The sequence below is a fragment of the Triticum aestivum genome, chromosome 5B, assembly GCF_018294505.1.
Source record: "Triticum aestivum cultivar Chinese Spring chromosome 5B, IWGSC CS RefSeq v2.1, whole genome shotgun sequence".
Classification (NCBI taxonomy): domain Eukaryota; kingdom Viridiplantae; phylum Streptophyta; class Magnoliopsida; order Poales; family Poaceae; genus Triticum; species Triticum aestivum.
In genome coordinates this window covers 416,326,219-416,333,994 of record NC_057807.1, presented here as the reverse complement: position 1 = coordinate 416,333,994, position 7,776 = coordinate 416,326,219, and positions in this window count along the sequence as shown.

Genomic DNA, 7,776 nt, shown 5'->3' with positions numbered 1-7,776 from the left:
CGAGTTTGCTTATAACAATAGCTATCAATCCAGCCTCAAGAAAGCTCCTTTTGAGGTTCTCTATGGACGAAGATGTCGAACACCTTTGAACTGGTCAGAAACCGGTGAAAGACAATTCTTTGGACCGGATATGATCCAGGAGGCAGAAGAGCAAGTTCGCATCATTCGTGAGAATTTGAAAACAGCCCAGTCTCGTCAGAAGAGCCAGTACGATCGTCATCATAAGGATATGACTTATGAAATTGGCGACCAAGCTTACCTTCGGGTTACTCCCTTGAAGGGTACCCATCGTTTCGGTATCAAGGGCAAGTTGGCTCCTCGTTACATTGGTCCTTTTCGTATTCTCGCTAAACGAGGAGAGGTTGCATACCAGTTGGAACTACCCCCACATCTTTCTCGAGTTCATGATGTCTTCCACGTCTCCCAACTCAGGCGTTGCTTCTCGGATCCTATCCGTGGAGTGGACCACGAAACGCTTGATCTCCAAGATAACCTCACATACCGAGAGTACCCGGTTCGCATTCTTGATCAAGCAGAGCGTGTCACTCGACGTCAGAACATCAAGTTTCTCAAAGTTCAGTGGTCTCATCATTCCGAGAGAGAAGCTACTTGGGAGCGTGAAGATCGTCTTCGACTGGAGTACCCCGCTTTCTTTCCGTCGACCCCTGAATCTCGGGACGAGATTTTTTCAAGTGGGGGCGAGTTGTCACATCCCTAGTCTGGTATGACCTAGACTAGCTAGTCATTTGTGCATCATATTTAAATTTCATTTAAATTTGAAATGAGGATTGGTGGAACCCTCAGAATCATTTTTGAAAATGACCCAAACAAAAATTTCTCCAAAAGGGTCCAAGAAAATGCTCATGTTGCCCTCTGAAAATATTGGACAGAGATAAAAATCAAAACAATATTTTTAGGAGCTCATGGACATTTATTTTGGCCATTTGGATTAATTCGATAAATATTTGCACTGGAAATATATTTCTATATATATGAAATATGGTCCAAAAATTATGCCAATTATAAAAGAGTTCTGGAATAATACCATTAGCCCCTACAAAAATTGGCATAATAAAATAAAATGGTTTAGTATTTTTATAACCAAACAAATGTCAGGAAATTAGAAAGAAAACAGAAAAGGGGAGAGAGACTTACCTGGGCCATTTACCCGATCGGCCCAGTAGCTCGGCCCAGCTGACTGGCCGACGCCAGTCGTCCCCCTCCTCGCGCCAGAGGGACAGGGCGCGTGGTCGCCGCACACCGCGCGCATGCGCGCCACGGCAGCTGCCTGCGTGCCCTCCCCCTCGACGCCCTGGCCTCGCCAGAAGCGCCCAGCACCGCCCCGGATCTCTCCCTCACTCTCTCGTTCCTCTCCCTCCCCTGCATCTCTCCCTCTCCTCGCGCCCGAAGCGCTCCCGTCGCCGCCGCACGCGGTGGCCATAGCCACCGCCTCCCCCTCGCCTCCCCGTCGTGCCCAGGAGCTCCGCCTCGTCGCCAGCTACCTCCTCGTCGAGCCACGAACCTCCGGACGGCCTCCATCGTCGCCACCGTCCTCGTCTTCAACCTCGGCCGTCCAAGATCGTCTTCGCCGCCCTGCTCTGCTCCGGCCTTTCCCGAGCAAGCCGACCAGCCCATCGACCTCCCCGTGAGCCTCTGCTTCGAACCCCTCTCCTCCTCCTCGCGATTACGCCGTCTAGGCCTCAATTCCGCCATGGCCGAAGCTCGCCTCCGCTCGAGCTTGTCGCCGGCGTTGCTCCGGCGACCCTTTGGCCACGCCAGTGCACCTAGCACTCTCGCCGCACCTCGTAGTGCCCCGCTAGTGCTTTAGTTCGCGCATTTGCACGCTGCAGCCGCGCCCCCGAACACAGCCGAACTCCGGCGGCCGCAAAACGTGGTCGCCGACGTCGTTCTCGGCCACCCCAGCTCTGGCCGAGGGCACTGCTCGACGCGCCGCATCGCCAACTCTTGGGAGAGCCTAAACACGCCTCGAACGGAGCCCTGTGGGTGATTCCCGCGGCGTTCCGCCGTCTCGGGCCTCGCCGGCGGCTAAACGCCGGCGAGTTGACCGGGTTTGACCCCCCAGGGTCGCTGACCAGTGGGCCCGACCCCCCCCCTAATCTTTTAATTAAGTTAATTAACCCCTGTTTAAACCCCTGTCACTGACATGTGGGCCCCACACGTCAGGTTTGACCCGGACCAGCCCAGTTGACTGCTGACGTCATGCTTACTCAATGCTGACGCAATATATAATTTCTGGATTTAATTTAAATCAGGAAATTCCAGAAATTGTTTTAAACTTCAAAAATTCATAACAATTCAACCGTAGCTCAGATTAAAATAATTTATATATGAAAAATTATCAGAAAAATGCAACCTTTCCATCTGTACTAGTTTCATGCATGAAAAACCAACTTATACATGCTGGATATGGGAAAACACATTAGGGCATATATAAGAGACTTAATTTAGAAATGCATTTGAACCTTTGGTTCAAATGGACTTCAAACCAAATGTTTACTAGATGCATTAGCTCAAACAGCATCACATCTACATGCCATGTTCATGCATCATATTGTTGCATATGATTGTGTATTGATTGCCGGCACCGTTCCTTCTCGATAGGTCCTGCTCCGGAGACGTTCCAGAGTACCTGTCTGTGAAGCAGTGCCTCCCTTGTTGATTTACCAGGCAAGCAAACCCCCTTGTTCATTTCGATAAAACCCTACTCTCTCGCTCCTGCTCTCAGTTATTGCATTAGGACAACAACGATTCATCTGCTACTTTGTGCTGCGGTAGTTGAACCCATTCCTCTGCATGACCTGTCATTGCCACAGTAAATAGTCGAAACCCACTAGCATGTGTAGGAGTTGGTTGAGCCATGTTGTGTTCCTACCATGCTATGCCTGCTATTGCTTAGAGTTGTGTCAGGTCTGATTCATTGGGAATGAATTGGAGTGTCACGATATGTTCTGATGCTGAGAGTGAGGTGTGTGAACACGATTTGGTAAAGGTAGCGGTGAGAGGCCATGTAGGAGTACATGGTGGGTTGTCTCATTGGAACCGTCCTTAAGCACTGAGTTCTATGTATGTTGTCCAATGACTCGTTACTACCACACATTGGGTTCCGGTAACTCGACCCCTCTCGACTTATTAACCAACTTGGTCTCTGTCCAGGAGTCGCAACTAGTTTCTGGTGTTTGTAGGTAGTGCTATTTTTCTACCAAGTGGCACCCGGCAGGGTGGGCTTGGGACAGACTAGGCACACGTGGCCCGGTGTACCGAGTGGCACCCGGTTGGTGGGCTCGGGAACCCTGTACACATCGTTTGGGGCCGTAAGCGACACCCCGGCCGGATCTCCTTGCGGATGGAACCCGAATAGGCGATAAACCTGGACTAGAGTCTTGTGTGGTTAGTCAGGTCGTGGCCGACACCCTCGCCAGGCTTCCGCTTGAAGGTTGCCGAGATACATGACGTGTACATGGCGGTAAGTGGCGAGAGCGTGTGTGAAGAAGTACACCCCTGCAGGGTTAACATGATCTATTCGAATAGCCGGGTCCGCGGTTATGGACTTCTTGGATGCTTACATGGTACATAGACAACTTGAAGTGGATACTATAAAATGCTCAAGACAAGTGTGAGTGCTATGGATGGCCTTCTCGTAGGGAGACGGGGATGAATCCATAGTAGTGTATTGTGTGGTGATTAGTGGACTCGTGTACGTTGTTTCACCTCAAGAGTTTCTGGTAGTCGTAGAACAGGATAGCCACAGAGTCAAAGCTGGCTTGCTGCAACTAAACCCCACGTTACCCTCTTGATACAAGTGCATGTATGATAGGATCTGATGTAAGTCTTGCTGAGTACCTTTGTACTCATGTTGCTTTATTTATGTTTTTGCAGCGGAGACTTCGGTCTTACTAGTGTTCTCGTGGACTTCGACTAGTAGCTAGTACCTCAGCTACGATCTTGATCGGATGTTGTAGATAGTCAGGCTCTTCAGCCTTTTTCATTTGTAGATGTCTGTACCCAGACATGTAATGCTTCCGCTTGTTGCTTGATTGCTCTGACTGTTGGGTCATGTCACCCCTGTTTGTATTAAAGCTGTGATGGCTCTTCTGAGCCTTATTCTATATGATTGTTGAGTTATGCTGTGATGCCATGTTGTACAGCACATACTTGCATGTTATGCGTACGTGTAATGTGTATTGTTATGTGTGGGATCTGACTACCTAGTTGTTTATTCTTAGTAGCCTCTCTTACCGGGAAATGTCTCCTAGTGCTTCCACTGAGCCCTGGTAGCTTGCTACTGCTCCGGAACACTTAGGTTGGCCGGCATGTGTCCTTCTTCGATCCTGTGTCTGTCCCTTCGAGGAAATGTCACGCGATGAATACTGGAGTCCTGCTAGCCCGCTACAGCCCGGTTCGCCGGAGTCCTGTTAGCCCAGTGCTACAGCCTGGATTCACTCGCTGATGACCGACACGTTCGATGCTGGGTCATGGATGCCTGTCCCTGTAAGTTAGTGCCACTTTGGGTTTACGACTAGCCATGTCAGCCCGGGCTCTTTATCATATGGATGCTAGCGACACCATCATATACGTGTGCCAAAAGGCGCAAACGGTCCCGGACAAAGGTAAGGCGACACCGTGGGGATACCGTGCGTGAGGCCGCAAAGTGATATGAGGTGTTACATGCTAGATCGATGTGGCATTGAGTCGGGGTCCTGACACCAGAGATGTGTTGCAGGGACCTCCTTGGTACCATGCTTTGGACAGGGCTGATTCAACAAGCGTTCCAGATTCATCGCCCCACCGCGCTGGGGCGGTTTACCCTTACGATGCTGCACATTAGCATTAGCCACAAAATCTGAATCTGCTTTACGCTTACCATTATTCCCATGGCCTCCCTGGTTGTGTTGATGTCCCTTCGCACCGCCATTCTTCTTTCCCTTCTCTGGTTCCTCATTGTCAGAATCGGGATCCTTGGTATTATCGGAATCGACATATTTTACCAAGGCTGCCATGAGGGTTCCCAAGTCGTTGCAGTGGCGGTTGAGCCGTCCCAACTTCTCCTTCAGTGACTTAAACCGGCAATTATGCTCCAGTGTGATAATCGCTTGGCCAGCGTTAATTCGGTCAGACGAGTGCAAAACTTCTAAGACCCGGCGCACCCAATGAGTTGTGGACTCGTTCTCACCCTGAACACAAGCGTCCAGATCTACAATGGACATGGGCTATTTGCACGTGTCTTTAAAATTGGATATAAACCGGGCCTTCAGCTGATCCCATGACTCGATGGAATTAGCTGGCAGATTTTTCAACCAAGTGCGGGCTGTTCCTTCTAACATCATCATGAAGTACTTTGCACAAGCTGCTTCATCTACATCCAGCATCTCCATTGCCATCTCATAAGTCGCGATCCACGCCTCAGGCGGCTGATCCGCCGTGTAATTAGGCACTTTGCGTGGAACCTTGAAATCATTGGGTAGATGCATGTTACGGAGAGCCGGAATAAGGCACGATACTCCCCAGGAACTGAAAGCAAGCCCGGTGCCTCTGTCAACCGACATTGCTGGCTGAACCGGGATGGGTTGATAACGAACCAAAGCATCATCCCTTCGTGCCCTGCCATGATCCACCACATCCTGAGCATTGCGACGCCGCGCGCTGCTAGATACCTCTGGTTCATCCATCTGCCTGCTATAACTTGGGCTCGAACGGGGGGTTGAATGAATTCTATCCCGGCTATATGAATAAGCTTGTTGCTGTACTACGGCGGTTTGAAGAAGATCTCTCGCCCGCCGTGTCTGAACTGCCTCTATTGAATCCCCTTCCATTGGAATGTCTGCCAAGCATGAGGCCGCGGCAATCATGTTATCTAGAGGGCTCGAAAAGTGACCCGGTGGTGTAGGCACGTACTGCAGCGGGTTAACTGTCCGTCGGGGTAGCTCTGTTGCTCGTGGCTGATCCGGAGCCATCCTAGGTGCTTCAGCTCGGTTTACAGCTGCCGGATTGCTCGGCCCAGCGCCTGGCGTCTGAAAGAGATTTAACCCTTCATAAACCGGCGGTAGGCGTGACCTGTACTTCCTTCGTATCACATCCTCTGATGCGGTCCGATCTAGCATGAGCCGGTAATTCTGTGCTTGTATCTGCTGTGATTGTGCATTCAAAGCGGCCTGTTCCTCAGTCATCCTATTATCCTCAGCCACTAGGTCCTCCTTAGCCTGCATAATTTGCTCCTTCAGTCTCGCCACTTCCGCATTGTGCTGATCCTGCGTCTCTGGAGTGACTGTCGCGGTTAACAAGGTCGCCCAAGCGTCCATCAAACCGGAGAGGGCTTGCGCCGGTCGGCGCGCTGAGGTGCCCGCCGCGGCCGCTGATCCAGTATTCATTGCAGCGGTAGATGAAGACTGCAACACGGGCTGCATTCCGTCCATGTAAATAGCAACCCGTCTCGGCGTTTCAAGGAGGTCCGGAATACTGTTGCTATTGGAATATCCCTCGAACCTACCGCTATGAATCTGGTATAAGGACTCCATTTCGCCAGTGGATGACTCGCCGTCGGAATATACGGCCGTCTCACCCTCAGACACCGGTTCAGATCCGATCCCATGGACACATCCTACCAACGCACGTTTCACGGCGGGCTTAATCCGGGCTGGACTCGCACGCTGAGCCGTCTCGACGAGGTCGGTGCAGATGTCCAGCTCAGGGCCTAGCTCGCCGATTTTGCCGATGAAGACATGAATTCTGCCGAAGGGGACCCGGTATCCGTACTCGATTGAGCCGGCCTCGGGGCCCCATCCTTTGTCGTCGATGTAGAGCTTGCCGCGACGACTTTTGGTCATTCGGCCGATCACGTACCCCTTAAGTCCTTCAGAGCAACCCTTCAAGAACTCGACACCATCGTGCGATAGCCCCACGGTGGGCGCCAACTGTCGTGGAATTATCACGTCAGATGTCCTCGTGAAAGGACTTAGTCGTGGAGCCATCGCAACGGGTTAGCTTAAAGGGGTTAAAGCGGACAAGGGACACGGGAGTTTATACTAGTTCGGTCCCTTCGATGAAGGTAAAAACCTATGTCTATTTGTGATGGGATTGATTGGGTTTCGATGATCAGGGAGCAAAACACGCTTGCCTGAGTCTCGAGTTATTGTCTGTCGTCCCTGAACCGCCGCCGGGCCGCCCCTTTATAAACACAGGTTGACGCTCGGCCGGTTTACAGAGCCCCGAGGCCGACTCATACAAAGTGTCCGGCTCGGTCTCCTTTCCTAACTTAAATTACAAGTTTACATAGCCATGGCGGTTTACCGCTATGGGCCCTAATCCTCCTTTGGGCTTCGGGCTTCTATGCTTCCTTTAGTAAAGCGCCATCTTCTGGATCTTCATGGGCTTCAACATAGTCGAGGGTGAACCGGGCCCTCCTGGCCGATTTATACTCAGTAGCTATATCCTCAACAGGAGACGAAAACAATCCGGATAGTGCCGACGACAAATACAACCCTAATCAGCATGCCTTCGAGCAGGCTGAGCAGGAAGACGGGCAGGTCAGCCCAGACGAACAGGCGACAGACGGATATCCAGAGGAGGACAACTACATGCCCCCCTCCGAGGACGAGATTAGCCTCGGCGACGACGAGTTCCGCGTGCCTGAGGACCCCGTGGAGCAAGACCGCTTCAAGCACCGACTTATGGCCATTGCGAGAAGCCTGAAAAAGAAGCAGCAGCAGCTCCAAGCTGATCAAGAACTGATCACAGACAGATGGATTGAAGTCCTGGCAG